This window comes from Musca autumnalis, unplaced genomic scaffold, assembly GCF_047663935.1.
Source record: "Musca autumnalis isolate F117 unplaced genomic scaffold, ASM4766393v1 scaffold_5, whole genome shotgun sequence".
Lineage (NCBI taxonomy): Eukaryota > Metazoa > Arthropoda > Insecta > Diptera > Muscidae > Musca > Musca autumnalis.
This window is the reverse complement of record NW_027412088.1, coordinates 45,180,748-45,203,189: the sequence shown is the minus strand read 5'-3', so window position 1 is coordinate 45,203,189 and position 22,442 is coordinate 45,180,748. Positions and strand designations below refer to the sequence as shown.

Sequence of the window (22,442 nt, the reverse complement as noted above, 5' to 3'; positions counted from 1 at the left end):
AATGACGTAACGGAGCCGCACGAACATCCTATTACAATTTCATAACGATTCGTGAGGTGTCACTAAACTCCACTTATTTCAAATTTTGTGTGGAAGTTACCTGAAGGAGTGGACCGATATAATCCATATTCGAACCTGATGTATACCTAGAGGTAGTATTACCATACGCTAAGTTTGGTTCAATTTGATTACTCCCTTCGTGCGCACAAGTTTTGCGACAATTTTTGAACATTTGTGGGGGAGGTAACTGAAGGAGTGGACCTTATTGCCCATCTTCGAACTTAAATCAAATCTGGACAAAATATTTCGGTACCCAAAATTTGAACCGAATCGATTGATCCGTTCGAGAGTTATCGTGCGCACCAGCCAGCAAGACAGACAGACGGACTGACATTGCTAGATCTACTCAAAATTGTCTGAAACGGATATCGTACAAACATACTTGGGGTCTAAAACCAATATTTCTATGAGGCACATTTTTGGTCGTATCAAAGTGTATATACCCTTTTTAGCCTAAAGGCTGAGGGTATAAAAATCCGTAAATTGAAGTTCCAACAAAAATTCAAAACTATACTAGGAAAAGGTCGTAAGTCAAAATAACCAATTATCTCCCAAACGCGATGAAATTTGATCAACTGTTAGAATGTTTTTTCTTCCTCTTGAAAAATGTCTAAAAATTGACTTACGATCTTTTCTTGCGTAGCAGACGATATGTTTTTTTTTTTCTAAGCGCTAGTAAAATGCATGAGCGTAGTTTGAAAAATTTAGCTTTTATGTCAATTATTGGAAGTCACACAGGAGTGAATCTGAAGGCCAGATGTTTTAACCTCCGACTAACTATAAAACCGCAATCATAAAGAGTTCGGACATTCCAGGATCATGGTCCCTAAAACGTTTCCGGGGTTTTAGAGGGGTTTGTGTTTCTTTTTCGTTTTTTAATAGTAGACTGCTTTTTCTAGGTGAGGGTTACTTATCCGACGCACAAACCCAAGTTTTCAACGTTCTTATAAGTGAACGCTCAGCACATGTTAGCTCGCTGCATTTAACAGGTGTTATACGCAGCTCCCCAGGTGACACCACGGGACCATGATAAGTCCTGAGCTTTACATGTTAAAGCCGGTCAGGGCCGTTGCTTGGTATCTTTCATCCCCTACGTCACACTGTGATCTTATCTAAGTGGATATAATACCCTCTTTGCCCATAAGACTGAGGGCATTATTGCAACATTAAACCAATCCACCCTAATCCATTAGTACATGCTTACAATGTAATGAAAATCAACACAATTTGCTTAACAGGTTTATTTTGTTTGGCAAATGTTTTGGATTGGAAGCAAAAAAAGACCCCTATGTTCAGAAAGAACAACTTTCTCTGCTAAAGGAAATAAAGAAAGAATACGCCATGAGATGTCGACATTTAACAGTAACATTAACGCCAGTGTATACAGGTGAGTCAGTACTAAATTTTAGCACTGACTCTCAACAATGGCTGTGGGAGAGGGACATGCGCCCTAAATAAATTCCTTTACATTGTACAATAAGAAGAAGAAGAAGAGTGGGCAGTATGATGTATGTTCGTTCATAGCTTGTGCCGTTTGTGTGGGAATGTGGGCGCACATAAACAAATGTTGCACTAAAGGCAAATGTAAACAGATGTTTGCAAATGGCCCCAAATGAGAAATTTCCCCCGAAAAAGACGAAAAAAATCCCAAATAAGAGCGAGCGCGCCACAATTTTTTGTTAATGTCCATCCATGTAAGTGAGTGTTGGTGTGGCTGAGAGCAAATAAATGAGAGCACCTCTTGTCTAATGGCATAAGGGGATACCGACTTGTCTGCAACTGGCAAGCAACTCTTTTAAGCACAAACTTTCTCGGTTGGCGGATGTCTAACGCGGACGAATGGACTAAATTTTCTAAATCTGCAGTTTGAGTGTCAGTGTGTGTGTGTTAAATCATAATCATTTTACATAAAGCTAAAATAAAAGGAAATAAAAAAAGCCAATTCACTAAAAAAGAATAATATTATTTTCCACAAAGCAGCGCAAAAAGAATAATAGAAAATGAAAAGAAAACAACAATAAAAAATATATATAATGCGAAACGCAGTGAAAACAAAATTCTAAAGAATTTTAAAGGAAAGTGAAAGTTTTGATAATCTTCTGGAGGCGCCTAAAAATATACTACATGTTTTGCTTATACATTAAATAATTTGGCAATTAAGACCAGCTGATTGCAATATTTATTGACAAGTGTTTTAACAAATTCTAATAAATAAAAATTTTGTCTTCAAACTTATTTTACTTATTTTTATCGGTAATCGTTGTCATTATTTTCCTTCGTTCATTTCGTCTTCTTCGCGTTCATTGTTATTATCCTTTGTCCGTTGCGTTCGTTACGTTTGTTACGTTTTCCTAATAAATTTGCAAATGTGTGTGTATGCGTAAGCAGAATTGTCTTTGTTCTATACGACGACGTGTTTGAAGCTCGGTGTATGTGTGTCAATGAGTATATAATTCATAGTAGTAGTGACAATACTCCGTAGTGTGTGATTGTGTCCGCCTCTGCCTGCATGCCTTCACAAAGAGTTGGTGGGAAAATAAAATGTATTGTTTTTGTTGTGTTTAATATGCTTTGACACAAGTTAAGGCCAAAAGAGAAAGTGTATTATGACATACATATGAATGTATACACAGACGCCCGCACATCAACAATATTTTAACAACGACTACAAAAGCATTAACAACCAACTAACAAACAAAGATCCAAGCAAAACAAAAAGTCAAAACAACCAGCGTTGTGTGTAGTGTATGTAAGTAAATCCCAGTAAAAAAAATACGCACAAACGTAAACGTAACAACCAACACACACCCACACCTGCATCACACATATAATAGATGTATTAAGGACACTGCCACAAAAAGGATTCAAAAGAATCAGAAAGAGAGCAAAAAAGAAAAATAATAACAAGAAGAACCACAATAGCAACGTGTGGCATAAAAGTAACGAGCAAAACGTTGTAATGAAATGTCGTTCTCCCTTCCACCATTTGGCATACTTTAAGCCGTTATGCTATTTTTCGCCTTGAAGTAAACGAAAAAAAAGTGTGAAATAAAAAGTAAATTGCACAAAGGACATACAGCAACAGTAAATCCAGCAAACATAATAGAGGATAAAGAAAAGTCCTTTAACATTTTGCCCCAACCTCCCCACACGTTATTTCGCCTATGTCAATGTATTTCTAAGAACATGAAATGAAAATAAATGTGAAAATGTTTTCATGGAATCCTTTTGAATTACATTTCCCTTTGTGTAATTACTGTAATTTCCCAGGAAAATGCATTTTGTGTAAAAATAAAAATATTACTGGTTAATTATGTTACAATAAATAATGCTGTAATTTAAAATTATTTAATCGAATTATATATAAAATGATTATTTAATGGAAAAATAAACCTAAGGTAGCCTTCATACTCTGATGGAGGATATAAAAATGAAGTGACCTAAAGAAATCAAAGGTATTTTCGTCTCCCATAGACTCCAACAAAACCGAATTGGTACACCAAAACCCTGAATAATTTTCATGTAACTCAGTGTAATTAATATTACTGGTTTCCAGAAAGACGTCCCAGCACACTCCTTCCGGTACCTCAACAAAAAAACATAACACCGCTGTAAACAGAAGCACAATAACTGCATTTGCTAAAAATTCCTTGGACAGTCCTTAAACTGAACTGAAGCGAACATTCTTAACTTTTTTGAGGGAGGTACCCGAAGGTGTTTTCTCATATAGCTTTTCGTGGAACTTGATATACGCTTTTTGCCCAAATACTCAATTCGTAAGTTAGCGTGTTCATATATAGTCCAGTCAAAATAGACATGAGTATAACGGGGAAATACCAAAAATTCCCACAAAGCTAAATTTTGGTGGAAAGCTAGTCATTATAAGTAACCTCCTAAAATCCCCCCTCAATCCCATGTACGCAAAGGAAGTTATTCAGGTCAAAAGCCATTTTTTGAAGATTTTATTCAGTTTTTATACACTCAGCCTTTAGGCTAAAGAGGGTATATACACTTTGATACGATGAAAATGTGCCTCATCGAAATAATGGTTTTAGACCCCAAGTATGTTTGGACGAAATGTGTTTCAGACAATTTGGAGTCGATCTAGTCATGTCCGTCCGTCTGTCTGTCTGTCCTGCTGGCTGGAGCGCACGATAACTCTCGAACAGATGAACCGATTCGGTTCAAATTTTGGCTTTCGTAATATTTTGCCCAAACTTAGTTTAAGTTCGAAGATCAGCTACATCGGTACACTCCTTCCGGTACCTCCCCCACAAAAGTTCGAAAATGTTCAGAGAGTTTGTGCGCACCGATTTGGTCCATACTTTGTATAGCGTAAACTTTCTACCAGAGTAATATGAGGTTCAAATATGGACACAATCGGTCTACCCCTTCGGGTACCTCCAACACAAAATTTCAGTTTAGGACCTGCTCTCACTGCCCCCCATACGACGGTACAAGTTTCATCAGGGGCAAGTCCACACTTCCTGAGAAACTAGCCTTAAAGGTGCAAAAAACCCCCTATGACACCGTGTGTAGTGGTTGGAGCGCATGATAACTCTCGAACGGATCTACTGAGTCGGTCCACAATGTGGCCTTCGTAATAAACTTAGTTTAAGTTCGAAGATAAGCCATATCGGTCCAAACCTTCAGGTACCTCCCCCAAAAAAGTTCAAAAATATTCGGAAAAATTGTGCGCACTATAACACTGGATGGGAGTGATCGATTTGGTCCATACTTTACACATCCTAATATATTTACCTCCCCCAAAAATGTTTGAAAATATTTGCTAAAATGATAAGCGCAATATCTCCCAAACGTAGCAACCGATTTGGTCCAAATTTTCGATCTCGAAATTTGTTTGTCCAAGCTTAGCTTATGTTCAAATTTAGGCCCTATGGAACCAATACTTAGGGTACCACTCATATAAATGTTCAACACATTTTTATAGTTGAGGGTCTTTTTTACTTGCTTAGAAACATTTTAAAAACCTGTAAGACCTATCGACCAAAGTAAAAGTTGTAGGCTTAAAAATTGTCTACAAGAATAATCTTTATGACGTTTAAATAGGAGTCACCATTCTTAAGATATCGTGATATATGTAAGTGTCAATTTACACATGTGCTCTTGAACCAAATTTAAATGGAAGGTACTTACACATGGAAAGTTTTTGCAGATTCTGAAACTATAATGCTCATGCATGAGAAAGATCAAAAAACAAAAAGTCGCCGGAGCACTTTTTAAATAAATCGCGATTCAAGTTGACATTTTTAAGGCTTTTTTAGGTTTTCCCGATTTTGCTTGGGAACCGCAAGCCCTATTGAAATAGAACTACACAAAATATACAAAATATTGTAGCTATGAAAATTCTCTACCAGATTGACTTTAATGATATTTTCGTAGTTTTTACCGTTATTGAGATATATAAGTTCTAATTAGGTTAGGTTAGGTTGAAAAGAGGGGTGATTCAAGATCACCACATGTCCTTAAAAAGAAAGGGCATACACTGAAGCCAGAAGAGGCCTGTTGTGCGCTCTAATTTTATGTGTCCTGGAAGTTGTTGTTAGTTTAGGAGTTCCGTCCCATTGACGTAGTCCCTCAAGTTTTTGAACCCGATGTCCTTGATATGGTCGAGTCCTGTAATTATGTCGTTTTCCATTAGTTGAGTTCTCAAGTTTGTGAAAGCCTGACAGTGGCAGAGATAGTGTTCCAAAGTTTCGTTGTCCTCGCCACATGCCCTGCATTCACTATTCTCTGCACAGCCTATCCTGTGCAGATGCGCTTGTAGTCCTAGATGCCCTGTGAGGACACCGATCAGTCTACTGATATCCTTTTTACTCATCACTAGGAGGTCACTTGTTTTGTCCTGGTCTGGGTTTCCCCATAGGATTTTTATAGTTTTTCCCTTTTCCTGGTTATTCCATAGGGGTACATGAGCATTCTTTGCCCAAGCTTTTAGTTCTATACGCGCCGCCTTTAAAGGTTTGGCATTGTCTAGACTTACTGTAGGTAGCTCCCTGGCTTGTTTTGCTAAGGAGTTTGCTACTTCGTTTCCCGTAATCCCTATGTGTCCTGGCACCCATATAATGTTTACCGAGCCATAATGGGAATAGTCGTTAATTGCATTTTTACACTCTAAGATAGTTTTCGATATTGTTGCCTTACTTGTTATAGCTCTAATTGGTGCTTTACTATCCGTAAGGATGTTAACTGTGAGTGGCCTTGTATTTGTTTTAAACCAGTTCAGACATTCTGTGATCGCTCGGATTTCGGCCTGGAGGACCGTGTTATAATCCGGCAGACGAAGGGAGATCCTCGTTTCCGTGTCTACGATATAAAGACCCAGTCCCGTTCTCCCCCCTAACACAGCCCCGTCCGTAAACCCGCAGCTTCCAGCGGGAATCTGTGCAAGGGTTCCGTCGATCCACATATCTCTGTCCGGTATTAGAACTTCACACAGAGCTACTTCACTTGATTCTGGTATCCAGTCCGATACTATTTGATTTATAGATTCACCCGTTGTGAACCGTAATATGCATTGGTGGTATGTTTGGTGGTCTCTTTCGATCCACTCGCTCATCGCTTTCAGTCTTATAGCCGCGATGGCTGCTTCAAACCTTACCTGTATTTCTATCGGGTTTGACAAATAGAATTGTCTCTAAAGCCCTAGTTGGTGTAGTCCTCATCGCCCCGCTAATGCCTAGGCAACACATTCTTTGGACTTTTTGCAATGTTTCCACATTGTACTTTTTGTCCATAGCTGTCCACCATACAACAGATGCGTAAGCAAGAATCGGTCTTATTACGCTTCTGTATAGCCAGTGTATCATTCTAGGATTAAAACCCCATTTTGAGCCTATAGCCCTTCTACAAGTTGACCAACATCTGTGTGCTTTGGCAGCCCTTTCCTGGATATGGTCTTTCCATTTGAGTTTCCTATCTAGGATAACCCCCAGATATTTAACTGTTGGAGATATAGTTAATGTCTTATTCACGAAAATTGCATTCAAGCCCACTGTTAAATTTTTTTATATTTTTTATTAAATAGCTGATAAACAAAAAAGATTTTATTTTCAATTTGGACCAATATTAAAGAAGTTATGAGTATTTCTTTGCATATAGTTTTTACAGAATTCGACTTTTTCAAGGCGCGATATCTCTGGAGCCGTTGGTCAAAAAAAAATCTGAAAATATACTGACATGTTTGGTTGATGAGAAGCATCACCACAACAACAAGTAAAGGAAATCAAAAACCTAGTTTTAAAAAAGTGTCCGAATTCACTCAGAAATCCCCATATAAAATTTGTCTATGCTGCTTTGAAAGGATAAGCAAACCAATAAAAAAATTGTAACCAGCTGTTTGCTATGTCCTACCTTGTAATGATTGTACCATGGTGTGCCGTCTACAAAATTTTAAGCTAGAACGCTATATGTTTGAGCCTGAGTTTTAGGTATTTTGATGATTTTAGCTATTTTTTTTTACCGAACATACGTAGATTTTACGTAGAGGTTTCCAGCAGTAACAAAACATCTCTCCCAAAAATGATCAATTATCCATGTTTTGGCACAACCAACATATAACGGTACTTTCTGATTTTCGGTATTTAGATGATTTTAACTAGCTGTAATTTGACATTTAAGCTTCCTTGTGTTTAGAACAATTCTCCTCTAAAAATTGTCGATATAGGTCCATGTTTTGGTATAGACCCCATATGATAGTACCTCCCGATTTTGGTTTTTTTTGGGGTATTAGCTACCATTTTTAGCCTAACTAACTGTAATGTTACAGTTGAGGTTCATAGTGGTCACAGCAATTCTCCACAGAAAAGTGTCAATATAGGTCCGTGTTTTGGTATAGCACCCATACAAATTGTAGCTAAAATCATCTATTCGACATCTAAGTCCATAGATGGCCGCCTTTCGTTTGTCAGCGCATGATTGGTCTGTTTTCTGTTTTTCACATGGACGTTAATTCATTTGTGCATTGTTTTTGTTCATTGAACTTTTGTCGAATGACTTATAATCCTGGATCATAAAGATTTTCATGGTTAATCGGTATAAAATGAACCTAATGATCTATGTTTATTTAATTATGGATTAATCGAGCTAACATGGCCTAAGGAGTTTTGTATTGAAAAATGAATTCTAGCGTTATACCACAACACACATTCAACCAATTACCCTACGGACCGTTTCGCTTGGTGGTTGCCAAAGCTCGTCAGGGGTATTTTGAATGTTAATTGATGGCTAGAAGACAAAGGCTGATTTTGATACCTTCTATTTATACAAACATTTTTACAAATGTGTAGATATGAAGTATTTTTCTTTATCAAGTCACCCTAGTGTCTTGTCTAGAAATCAATTTCTCAATACATACACACGTACAATCAAAGGGGGTTTTCCTTTATGAATTGCAATGCCTACTTTTTCAGTAGTTATGATGATAGATTGGCTGTGGCCTAGAGCGCTAGGACCTCGACAACATTGTCTATTTGTTGGAGAGGACCCAGGTTCAAACCTCAGCCGGGGCAGCCGGGCTCTGCTGTGAATTTTTATTTTTATTATTGTCTTTTTAGGACGAAGGCCAATTATTTATGAAAGTTTATTTAATTATGGATTAATCTATCTATGTTTTCCTTTCCCGGATAATGGAGGTTTACGCATAATCGATTCCCGGATAATCGAATTTCGACTGTATTTGGAAGTTATCTATATTTTAGTCCTAAATTCGGGTGTGATTTAGCATTTAGGTTCTTCAGTGGCCAACAAACGTCTCCGCCAAAAGTTGTGGACATGGGTCCACGTTTTGATATAGCTCCCATATAACGCGACCGTCCCATTTCAGGTATTATGAATTTTTTAACTACATTTTTAGACCGAATTAGCTATAATTATGGACATCGATCTAAGTTTTTGGAATAGCTCTCATGCACTATATGTAACTTGGACAGGTTTTTAGGCAAAAAGTTGATTTTTGCGCTTTTATTCATGCGAGTTTTCTAATTTAATTCGAAAAAATATGCAAAATTCTAAGGATGTGCAATTTGTTTTCAAGCATACTCAAAACTCGCGGTATAATTCGAAGTTAAAATCAATATTTAGAAAACCAAATAAATAAAAGATTTTGATAATAATCAAATACATAGATAAGATATTCAATGGAATGAACGTGTTTTCTGTTTTAACAGCTATACCTAACTAACGACTGGGCGTACAAATATATTCAACTTTTTACCATGACAAAGCTTTTTGTACGCACGTATTACCAAAATACGTTAAATCAAATTGTCACAATTAAAAAAAAAGTTATGCCATTATGGAAGAAGAAATATTAGAAGATATTGAAGATATAGTTGTAATACAACATATATTGAGCCATTCAAGATTCCGAGGACCTAACAAGAAGCTTTTTAGGACCAGAGAAGAATATGGGTTTTACTCCTCTTCGAAAAATCAATCCAATCAATCAAGAAATGTTCAAGGCTTTGTATAACCTGGTCGGGTTCTCTCTGCAGAAAAACCCGTATCATAGAAAACCTATCGAGGCTGAGAACCGCCTCTATATAACGCTCTAGTAAGATAAATTTGTCGGTCAGGGTATTATGTCCTTTTGATTTTGCACCGTCTTGATAGCTATGAACATTTTTGTTCTATATATAGCAGATAATCGTTTCGGACAAATACCCCTGACTTTTTCTCAGTTTTTTGATATTTTTCAAAAATTTCAAATATATAGCTTTCTAGCGCATGGTTGTACTTTGCACACACTATGTATGAAGTTCCGTATTGGATTGGAGACTGCAAGGTCAATAATATTAAATACATGTGAAGTGTTGTGGGAGGTTTTAAAGGAGTTTTATCTAGCACCACCGTCTGCAAATCATTGGCTGGATATTTCAGCAGGGTTCTATAGGATATGTGGGCTTCCGAATTGTGTAGGTGCCGTTGATGGGAAACACATACGAATTCGTTGTCCCCCAAATTCTGGCTCACAATTTTATAATTATAAAAAGTACCACAGCATCGTAAGTAGTGCATGCAGGAATAAAGCCATTATTGATTAAAAATATTTGTATTTTTTCTCTTGGAGGTGTTAATGGCAGCCTGCGATGCTGAATATTGTTTCACTTTAGTTGATGTAGGAAACTGTGGTAGTATAAGTGATGGGGGAGTTTTCCGCAACACTTCCTTTGGTCAACATATAATAAATGGAACCTTCAATTTCCCTCCACCAAGCAAGCTCCCGGGTTCCCATGTGTACTTTCCATATTATTTGGTTGGAGACGCCGCTTTTCCTCTCTCAAATAATATTATTAAATCCTACCCCATGGTGAATAATGATCAAATGCTTAAGTTCAATAATATTATTTGTGGAGCGAGAGTGAGAATTGAAATAGCCTTTGGAATATTGTCGTCAAAATGGAGGGTACTTCAAACATCAATAGGATTTTCACCGAAAAATGCAACAAAAGTAATCACCAATTAAACAGAAGTGCATCTGTTCACTAATTATTTATATTCTAATTAGGTTGTTTTGGCGACAGTGATATTACACAATTATCTGCGGTAAACACGACTTGATGGATCTATAGAAATTAATTCTTCAATCACAAGTATTCAACCAGTGGATACCGCATTATCAAATAACTCAACCCGCACAGCCATATCAAATCGCAACTTTTTGTGTGAATATTTAAATGATGTTAAAGTTTGTTTTGCATATACTACTTAACAAAATAAATATTTACGATAAAACATGTAAACTACTAGCTATTCTTTTCTAACTGTTGCCCAATTTTTAATAGTCCAGTAAAAATATACATTGTATTTTGTACATCTCGTTTTAAAAAATGTGTGATGTTCTTTATTATTAATAAAATCTCTCATAAAACAGTTATTCACTAACATTCTGCTTTTTGTTATAAACAAGGTTTAATATTTCCATTTGTGTTTGAATCCATAGTGGTTTCGGGAGCTCCAGCATGTTGCTTCGCAACAGATCAAAAAAAACTTTTAAATTCAGTCTGTTGTTGTGATACATCTTCATACTTTCTCTTCATACATTTGAGTACATCGGACAGAAGATCGTCATTCGCTTTTCTCTTGCAACGACGTCTGGATGTATCTGAAATTGAGTGCAACCAATTCAAACATATGGATATACACACAAATACATTGTTTACCTGTGTCATGTGTGTTCTCAATATCACTGCTAGATTCATCAATATTGGATGTTGTGCTAAACACATAAATTCACCTTAGAGTTTGTTTGTATATTAACATAAAACATAAACGCACCTTCCCTCCTCCATCGAGGATTGAAGGAAACTCATTGTCTCCATTAGAGGCCATTGTTTTCTAGAAGTTGCACCCGATCGTGATGGCCTATTATTTGCATTAAGCTCTCTTCTATATTTATCGCGTAAAGTCTTCCACATTGTCTTGCACTGCAATGCTGCAAGATAAATATAATTAATTCAGAACAATTAGAAATTAGATATATTTTAGGATCCTTTGGTTTCATAACGGTGATTTAGTGAAATCCAAAACATTCGCAACAGATAGGACACATAACTTTTATCCTGTTGTATTGTGGCCTCATAAATCGTGGGCCATACCACCGATAACCAAAGGATCCTTGAACTTCAATGTCATCTAACCTGTGCTACTTAATTCAATCGAAATTGTTTCCCATGTCCTCTCCTTAAAATGTATGTCCTTGTACAGAAAATTCCTTTTATCCCATAAGTGTGGCTGGTTCCGTACGCATTCAACAAGATTTTCGTAAGCCGTTTTCCATCTGTAATAAGATACAAATTGATAAAAATCAAATATTTTCCATAAAAAAATTTGCTTACCATTTTCCAATCAAATTTTATTTATGAGTATGGGTAAAAACAATGTACGTATGTACGTTCTGTCAAAGTTGAAAAAGTTTAACTTTCCATTTCGTGCGTTCGACGTATTTCGGTAGTATTAATAAGAATACATGTGTTCTACTTTTTTCACCACACACGCCCTGGGTATGCGTCCGTATATAGGTATGGGCCTAAGAAATAATAAAATAATAAGGTGCCCTCCTTGCAGAAAAATATTTTTTTTTACTTTTTGTTTGGTGAAGGAAATACACTGTGAAGTAGCCAAAAGGAAATTTTCGCCATAGGTCAAGTTTATGAGATATAGCGCGATGAAGTTTTTGATTTTTTCCCTATAGTACTTGGGAAAATAGCTCCATATCTCTGTTTGGCGTTCATTTTGAGGTGACATGTCTTCAGTTAACACGTTCGCGGACGTGAATGCTATAGCATTCCGATGCAAAACGACGTAAATGCTATAGCATTCACATTGTCAGTCAATTTTTGTTCATTTACTTGTATACAATCTTAAGATTTGGTGATTAATATACATAATACGATTTATTTCAACAAGATACATTCTATAATAAATAAAAAATAATAATAATAATCAATTATTAATAAATAAAAACAAAAAAACTAATTTCGACAATAATTGGGTGTCATTTTTTTCACGTCTCTGAATTTGCTTGCGTCCGCGAACGTGTTAAATCGATTGGCGAATTTTTTTGTAGAACATTTCATTCTTCTAATTCTATGCCTTCCATGTCCTTTTCGTCCTTTATTTCGTGAACCGTAGTGAAAGTACCACAAGATGAGGTTTTTCAGCATCTAAATTTTCTACAAAAATATTTCCCTCTCAATTTTAACATTCAAATTTGCTAGAACTATCCTTATGCCATGACATGGACAGCGGTCATATGCTTTCTCTAGGCGCTCGTAGAATATATCCTCGATATCTTAATCTTTCTCATCAGTTGGGGTTGGGACCCCTGTTAACACAGAAGGTAAAGGCATTTTCTTGTCTGTGGATTGTGACAATTCTTCAATTTTCTCCGATCTATCACAAATCCAACACCTAGCCTATGCCCCGCTTTATGATGGCTATAATGTGTGCGCATTACGTCAGGCCGATTCGATCGCCCTATCTGTAAGTTGGTAATATTAGGTATGCACTTTTTAAGTACATCTGACAGTGTGCAAAGTACTAAAACTCGGTAAAGTCTGATATGCGCAAAACGTAACTGTCTACTAAGCACACCAGCCTTGCACTCTCTATGTCCCATTGTGGTTACGAGGCCAGACAACATCACATTTTCAATGGTGGCAAAAATATCCCTCAGCGTAATGTAGACGACATTTCCTCAAAATTTCAGCCATGTAAAACTTCTCTACAAGTGGTGACGTAAGATACGCCTATCCCACTCGGCTATGAACATTATGTCCCATATCATTAAGCTAATATAAACCGGGTGTCCTCATTGATATGAGAGAAGACTCCCTTGTCCCTTAAGCGATGTTTTTGAGAACAAAAATAGCCAGAAAATAATATATTTACAATTGATTTGGAAGCTATGTCCATCAGAAAATGTGGCACGGCATAGCATCATCACAAAATTCGTCCTACGACTCCATGTTTTAATTACAATTGCAAAGTGCTGGCATGAAGACCACATTACCAATGCATTGGTCCGATAAAATCCAATTCAATGCCTCATTGTACCACTTCACGAACGAATCACAATGAACTCTTGTGAGTGAAATTATGCTTCAGTTATTGATAAATATGCCATGTCATTGTTGAAGTGCACACTGTAGAAATGTCAGCCAGAAAAAAAAAACAACAACAACAACAGCAAACAATGTAAAATATGTATGAAATATATGGATATTTACACAAAAGAACAAAAGAGCAAAAAAATAAAACAGCAACTGATTTTGATGGACGTATGCTTTCTACCTTAAATCATTATATTTACATGAATGGCGGTATGTGCAAACATACATACATACAAACATACATACATCCATATGCATGTATTTACATATGAGTATGCAAATGCACGCACACACGCACTTATACACTCAATTGAATCTACATAGAAGTGAAATACTCACAGATTTTATGTTGAACTCTACATTGTGAAAGCGCCAACGAGTATCGAATTCTTTGGTGTGTGTGTGGGTGCGTGTGAACTAGTGGCACTATGTACATATGTAGCATACACTGTGTTCCATTCAATCCTTGTTGTATTTTCTTTTTAGAAAATAAAAACAAAACATATTCCTTTGATATTATGTGCTGGTGTTGGTGTTGTTATTGTTCTTCTTTTGCTCCTTCTTGATGCATTATTCTTCTTCGCATCGCATTGAAGTTTCTTTCAATGGAAAACATTTCGTTTTATATGTTGTTTTTTTGCTTCTCTTTACTAACTCTTTTTTTATTTTCTCAATTGCAGAATGTTTGTTGCTGTTCTTGGTACTTATGCCACGAAAGTGGGTCAATACGGAGGCACACCGGCCTTCATAATGTGCGTGTGTGAACCGTGTTTATTATAAACGTTTAAACAACACAACAAACTGAAGCGAACCAAACCAAGTGCTGTTGTGCAGCAGTAGCTTGCAACACCACACCGCCGCACACAGTCGACGTCAACAGCACTCCATGTGAAATCATTACATCTTCGAAATGTTCTCATTTCCTAATTAAACACTTTGGAGGAGTGCAAATTAAAGGTAAGTTTTTAATGGTATACATTTTTAGCTACCAACTGCAAATTTAGTTGGTGGTGGATTCGTTTTCGGTTTATTCGAATGGAATGCAAAATAGTTGAAATGTTTTAAAGTTTCCGTAAGTAATTGCAGCTTGTGTGGTTGGCAATTTCACTTTGGCTAAACCTTTTTCAATTGCAGGAAATCTTATCGGCTGTTAAGCTCATCTCAAAAGAGTTAAAAATTACATAAACCTTTCACAAAAATTGTAACTTAAATATATGTTATCGTCATACATTAAAAGACTGAAAGATATATTTTGTTATAATCCAATGGGGATTGAAAAGAGAGGCAATCCTTTCTAAAACGATGTGCCAATATATGGAATAAATATTGCAATTGCATCGAATAAATAAGGCCTAATTCTGGTTATAACGCCTAGCTTTTAGTCTTTATACACATATGTATAAGACATAAGCGTTTCACCTGGATGGCTTATTAGTTCTTAGTCGCCATCATCTAAACTTATAAGAGACTTTCTAAAGGCAGATTTCTTTTTATAACCTCCACCGCTTAATAGAGGGTATACTAGGTTTGTCAATCCGATTTTTCACTATTTAATATGAAACTTAATTAACATCAAATGTATGTCTAAAGAGAATAGATTTTCGTAAATTTTTGTTGGATTGTTTTTTTAGTCACAACAATGAACTGGTAAATGTTTTTCATCGATTAAAAAATAATTGTGGCCTGTAGATCGATTTTCTGAAAATTTGCCTTTGGCCCCATACAAAATACTATGAAAAATAAAGGGCGACCAGGGGTCACGGGTTATCTTTAACCGATCGTCATAATTTTTCGTAGAAATTGTTTTTTAGCCACAAGAATGAACTTCTAGGGTTTTTCCGTCGATTGGACTATAATTGCGGCCTTTAGAGAATTTTCGAGAAAATGAACCTTTGGCCCCATACAAATTACTATGAAAACAAAGATCGTTAGGTTGGCAAGGGTTAACGTTTACCGATCGCCGTAAAACTTCATATATAAGGTAGGAACTCCAAAATAAACAAAAATTGTTTTTTGGGCCGCCCTAATATACATACTTTAATAGCACTTTGTTGGAATATGCTCTGTGTATGAATTAATTGTGTTAGGGCTCGTAAAATATCTAGCGTCCGAAGGAATTGAAGTAGGTAAATAAAATGTTTGTCAAAGGTATTGTTAGGTCTGTAGACATTTTTGTACTGAAAATGGGCTATGTAGATCCAAGTTTTGGTATAGCTCCCCATATAACGCGACGAAGGTATTAGCTCCAGTTGACCACCGGGTTGGTTGCAATTTGGATCTTTTTATTGCCAGATGTAAGATTTTGAAGTAAATCCAAATTATCCTGTCCCAGAGTCCGTACAAACCCTCAAAAAAAAAAAATTAAAAAATATGTGCGGAATCTAGACAATGCACTATGGGTAATTTGGACAGGTTTTTAGGCAAAAAGTCTATTTTTGAACTTTTAATAACGCGAGTTTTCTAATTTGATTCGAAGAAAGAACATGTCAAATTCTATGGATGTGCAATTTGTTTTCAAAAATATTAAAAACTCACGGTATAATTCGAAGTTAAAATCAAAATTTCGAAGACAAAATAAAAAATTTTAAAAAAGATTAAAATTCAGAGCAGAATTTAAACGCAATTTGTAAGAGTTTTTTAATAATCAAATACGAAGATATGATTTTCAGTGAAATGGTGGCGGTGTGTACTTTCTGTTTTAAGAAATAATTTTCTTCAAAGTGTTTGTTACAGCAGAAGAAATCGTCATATAGAATACCACCTAAGATTTTTTTTTTACAAAATTATAGTTTTATATTATAGACTTTTACAAAATTGTCCGAACTTTGACCGAAATTCTGCCACCGGGAATATCTTCAGCAAAGGGGTTTGAATCAACTACATAATTACCAAGTTGCGATTTTTTGCGTTTTTTGAGTTATATCACTTTTTTTGGGGTGCCCTCCTCGCAGAAAAAAATATATTTTTTTTAATTTTTTTGTTTGGTGAAGGAAATATTAAACATAAAAAATCATCCGATTTTAACTAAGAATACATTTTCTGTAAAGAAATATTCACCATGTGTTCTAAAAATGTACAGACGTGTTGTGGTCAACATTTTTGTTAATTATAGCCGTAATATGTATTTACTAGGAATCATGATAGCGTGATTTATTTGGTCCTTTAAAAAAAATAATATTTATAAAGATCTTTTCACGAATCAATATTTTAAACATAGCAATGTTTATAAAAATCTTTAGTTTATTGTAACCGTTTTTCTTTTGTTTTAACCGCCTTCATTGGGTTGGAACGAATAAAATAGGTAAATGAGAATAGGGGGTAGGAAAAAGAAAATTTGTTCTCATATCCGGCGTTCGTTATAAACGTGTTCGTCTGTAAAATTATTATTAAAACATACTTTTATATATCTTATGCTAAAATATTTGAAACAGTGCTTAAATTCGTCGCTATGCGCTTGTGTTTAAATGCGGGTCTGAAAATCCTAACAAATTGTAAAAATTCTACTCGCGGGGTAAAAATTTTTGTTTGTTATAATCGTGGTCGTCTTAAGATGTTGAATGTGTGTACAAATGTTAAAAAAATCCATGGAAACACAAAACTTTGTTCGCTATAAATGTAGTTTCTTATAACCGATGTTCGCTATATCCGAATTTTACGGTATAGTTCTTTGTTTTATCTTACTTTTGCATATAAGCATTAAAAATGTATAAAAAGCCCACATATCCACCGCTATTAATTTTTGCCTAAAAAACAGGCCAAATTACCTATAGTGCAATGAGTAGAAAAATATGAAACCGAATTTATAGAGATTGGGTACATAAATTGCATATTATAGCAACAACAAAAGAGAAAAAACTTATTGTTGGAAAATACTAGTGGAAATATATTTTTTGGTTTGATTCGAACAATTAGAAAAAAATATTTGGGAGTTCTCCAACTATTTCGCTAAAATCCCATAAATTAATTAATGTGTACTGTAAAACTTTATCCAGAAATATGGTTTACCTTCGTTAAAGCTTATTTGCTTACTGTGATCACTTATAAGAATAGGAAATTAAGGGTAATATTAAAATTACAATCATTCAAAAAATGTGACAATTAAAAAGCCTATTATTCGCGAAGTAGTTAAAATCAGTTGATGCGCATCCGCTTTTGGATCCAGCGAATCAATTTCTTTCAATATCTATGCATATTTCGATGTTTCACTCAGCTGCCAAAGTGTGCCGCCAGTTGCATCACACAATGCAAAAAGTGGGTAAAATTCGCGCAATGTTCATACGATTTTGATGCGCATCCGGTTTCAGTAGCACCCATCAACAATACTTCAATATATACCTATTTCAAAAAGATTCTTCAAGAACCGTGGATGAGTCTCTACATTCTATTTTGCGTAAGATACCCATATTACTCGCGTATCTCTGTAATTTATGACACGCGTTTTCGCAAATATTATAATCGCGATTCCATTTACGTAAAATGTTAAATGTTATGTCAATGAAAATCGCGGTTTAGTACGCGGATGTGTCAAAATATATTTTTGCTGAGTTTCCTATTTTCAATGTATCTATATCCTCAGTTTTAGTGGATGGCTTTGGTCGAGGAAGAGCTCACTAGATCCGTCGCGTAAAAAAAATAAATTTACGCGTGGTTCAAAGGAAATCCAATTTTACACTCAAAAAATAGTTTTTTTTTTAAACAAAATTCACGCTTCAAATTTTAGTTTTTAGGCTCCAATTACTAGGTTGCTGTATGAAACACACTCCTGAGATATATAAAACGATGTAAAATAGCAAGTTCTATAATCCTATTATGAGTTTTGAGTATTATCTAGTTGCGGGTCCGGATTATTAAAAAAATTCGAAAAATCCCGAAATTCCGGCATCAAAATGTCAGCATCAATTTTAGGTGGATGCAGTGGATATATCGTGGATCATACACTAGTATTATGTTGCTCATGGAGTATTCTTTGCGTCTTTCTTTGGACATATGTCTATAAAATGTAAGGTTAAGCCAGAAATCGGAAGTGAACTTAAAAAACGTGTTGGCTTCACCCCATTTTTCTACATTGACGCCAACACAGCTTCCACGAAAATTAATTTTAATGGTCGAAATTATGGGATCCCTTCTGAAACACTCAATTTTTAACAATTTCAGTCATACTATATATCTATGTTAACTATATTCTATGTTAACAGTTCGCGAATTCTGAATGGGTGAAACTCGGATTCATCGATTGTAAAACATTTTTGGTTTTTACCATATACACTTTCATAAAGGCAAAATGTGTATCATCGAAATAATAGACCCCAAGTATGTTTGGACGAAATCCGTTTCAGACAATTTGGAGTCGATTTAGCAATTTCCGGCGCACAGTGGTTCAGAATCGTTTTTTCCTGGCCAAAACTCTGTAACTTTTGAACGGATAGAGATATTTTCATTTTGTTTGACAGTAACACTTTCAGACACATTAAAATCCACCAAATTCGAAACGCCACGTTTATTTATTTATTTTTTTTTTTTTTTATTTATAATATTTATTATCCATCAAAAAAATTACATCTTAAAATATAGATATGTTACAGTAGTATGAGATTTTATCAATATGATATTTCAGCATTTATGACTATTTCCTTATATATTTGCAAAACCGATTACAATTTATTATGATTTTGGTTTAAGGTAAAAAGGATAAAAAAAACCTTATTTGAATATAAGTTAGGAATTTCAAACATTAGAAGAAAAAAAAAGAACATAGATTTATTATTCTTGTGAATAATAATCTATGACATTTTTTTAGGTTTGGTGAATTTCTTTGTATGTGTTAAGTTATTTCGATACATTCTCTTAGTATTTCATAAGAGGAGTTTGCAATTTTATTGAAGTAATTATCATTTAATCGGCTAATGAATTCCATAATGTATTCGTAACCCGTGTCCGAGTGTAGCAATCTTGTGGGATAACGCCAATGTTTCTTGTTTATCATCTTTAAGCATTTGTTCTGGACTACCTGCAACTTTTTTATGTGGGTTTTAGCCGCCTTATACCATATTGGAGAAGCAAATGTTAGTATAGGTCTAATCACACATTTGTAAATTAGGTTTTTATTTTGCTGAGAGAGTGAAGATCTTTTGTTTAACAAAGGCCACAGTGATCTAAATGATTTGATGGCCTTTTCACATGAAAGATTGATATGGTTGCGGTAAGTTAGTTTTTTGTCTAAAGTAACACCAAGGTATTTGATTTCATCTCTAATTTCAATTGAGGTATTGTCAAACATTACCATTCTATTTGGAGCTCTCTTTGGTGATTTATTCCATGGGAAGATTATTGTTTGAGTTTTTGAATGATTGATCTTTATTTTCCATTTCCGGAAATATTTATTGCATGCTGAAAGACTTTGTTCCATTTTTTTAATTAAAGCATTTGTGAGTTTGCTGGATGATATAAGAGCCGTGTCATCAGCGTAGTATGCAACATCAATGCCTCTGGGGGGTTTGAAATCGGATATATATATAGAATACAGGATCGGAGATAAAATAGATCCTTGTGGTAATCCTGCTGGTATATTTTTGAACGAAGATGTACAATTGCCTATTGAAACTGCAAATGTTCTGTTTTCGAGATAATTCGATATTATATTGCGTATGTATTTTGGTGTGTTCACAGCTACAAGTTTATAGAGAAGACCGTCGTGCCAGACAGTATCGAACGCCTTTTCAATGTCTAGCAACACTAAACCTGTGGACTTACGGACTTGTTTATTCCTATTAATAATGTTTTTGATTCTGCTGACTTGAAGGACTGTGTTGTGTTCTTTTTTAAAACCAAACTGTTTTTCGGATATTATATTATGATCTGAAGCAAATTGGTTTAATCGGGTGAAAATGACTTTTTCAAACATCTTGCCGATGTTACTTAGCAGACTTATAGGTCTGTAGCTGTTGGGATCGTGGACTCGTTTGTTTGGTTTAACTATAGGAATTACTTTGGCCTTTTTGAATATTATTGGAAAGTAATTTAAGTGAAGACAGCTATTGAATATCACACATAATAACTTAATTGCTTTCTTAGATAAGTTTTTTAGAAGTATATTTGAAATTCCATCAAATCCTGGAGCTTTGGATGATTTTAATTTGACTAGTATTGCAGTGATTTCAGCATTAGTAACGAAAACTGCTTCATCTATGTTCGGGGGTTCGCTTTTTACATTCCTTATTTTGGCTTCAACTACAGAATCTATCGGATGAGTGTATTCTGACGTCAGAACATGAGATTTCGAAAAAGTGTTAGCAAGTAGTTCTGCCTTTTCGTGACTTGTTATTAACTTGGAGTTATTGTGCACTAAATGGGATATAACATTTTTACCTTTCCCTCGTAGGGAACGGCTTAATTTCCAAAACTTTTTATCACCAGGTCTTAATCTCTGCAGAAGATTTGTCCATTTTTCATTTTGGGTCTCTTTAATTCTAATGTCAATAGCTCGAGCTAAGAAATTAGAGCAGTTTTTGTAAAATAGCTTTTGTTGCATGCAACTGGCTCGTTGTTCTTTTCTTTTATACATTTTCCTTTGGCCTATAAGCTGAACGATATTTTGGGGGAGACTGTATCTTTTTTTGTTTATTGAGAACGTAGGCGTGGCGGAATTGCGGGCCATAATAAGAAGATTTTTAAATTCTTCAATCTCATTATCAATCGATTGCTTGGTGGTATATCTTTCAGTTGATAAAGTGATTCTATTGTCCAAAATTCTTCGAAAGGTGTTCCAATTAGTATTACTATATGAAAAGTATCGTCGCTCAGTATTATGAACAGTTGAACAGCGTACAGAACACATAATGGGTAGATGGTCAGATGGAATTTCATTATCTAATGTCACTAAGCTGATGGGCATAGTAATATTGCTAAGCACGATGTCGACTGTAGATGGCCTTCTGTTTGCTTGGTGCGGATATAGTGTATGATTGGGTGGGTAATATATAAAAAGTTACCTGATTGATTTAAATCATTCAGAGATGCACCTGAAGAGTTGCGGCTGTAACAATTCCATGCCTGGTGTTTTGCATTAAAATCTCCAAGAATTATAAAATCTCTGTTACATGGTGTTAAAATTTTTATATCTCTTGTAAATTGAGAAGTATACTTGGGAGAGTATGCTGTTGTCACCAATACATTTGTTTTGTTAAGAGAAATTTCCACGGAGAGGTTCTCAATGTGTGATGTTTTAGCAATCGGTAGTAACTTGTGTTTAAGAGATTTGTGAACAAGAAGAGCGACACCACCCCCTCTTCCACTGTTTCGATCGTTACGGTAGAGAAAATAATTCTCGAAGAAAGGTTTGTGGATTTCTTTAAGAAATGTTTCGTTCAAACTAGCAATACTGATGTTATTGGATGTTAATAGTTGTTCTAGTTGAATCTGGTGAGATTGAGAAGTAATGCCATTGGCATTCCAATGAAGCAAGTTAAATGATGAATTATCGGATGTCATGTGCATATTTTAAAAGAGACATAACAACACGAATCTGTTGTACTTTGGTCGTACACAGACTCAATTCATCAAGAGCAGATGAAAAAATATTAAAGAGCTCGTCAATGTTGAAAAGACCACTGCTCTCATTTCTTAACGTTCTAGAGTATGTTTTGTTATCATTTTGCCTATGCATTGATCTTGGTTCTACTATTCTAGAGGTGGGGGTGAATGTAGTTGTATTGTTGTTGTTAGTGCTGCTACCACGTGGCCTTACATGCC

General features: G+C 35.3%; 1 protein-coding gene across 2 annotated transcripts in view; it reads left to right on the top strand.

Annotated features, from left to right (window-relative positions):
- The first annotated feature begins 1,807 nt into the window (after positions 1–1,807).
- Positions 1,808–22,442, top strand: part of Hs3st-A (Heparan sulfate 3-O sulfotransferase-A) — a 294,272-nt gene continuing 273,637 nt past the window's right edge. For both annotated transcript variants that reach the window (XM_073956413.1, XM_073956412.1), the window contains exons 1-2: positions 1,808–2,809; positions 14,375–14,651. The gene's annotated coding sequence lies outside the window, so the exon portion shown is untranslated. The remainder of the gene's footprint in view (positions 2,810–14,374; positions 14,652–22,442) is intronic.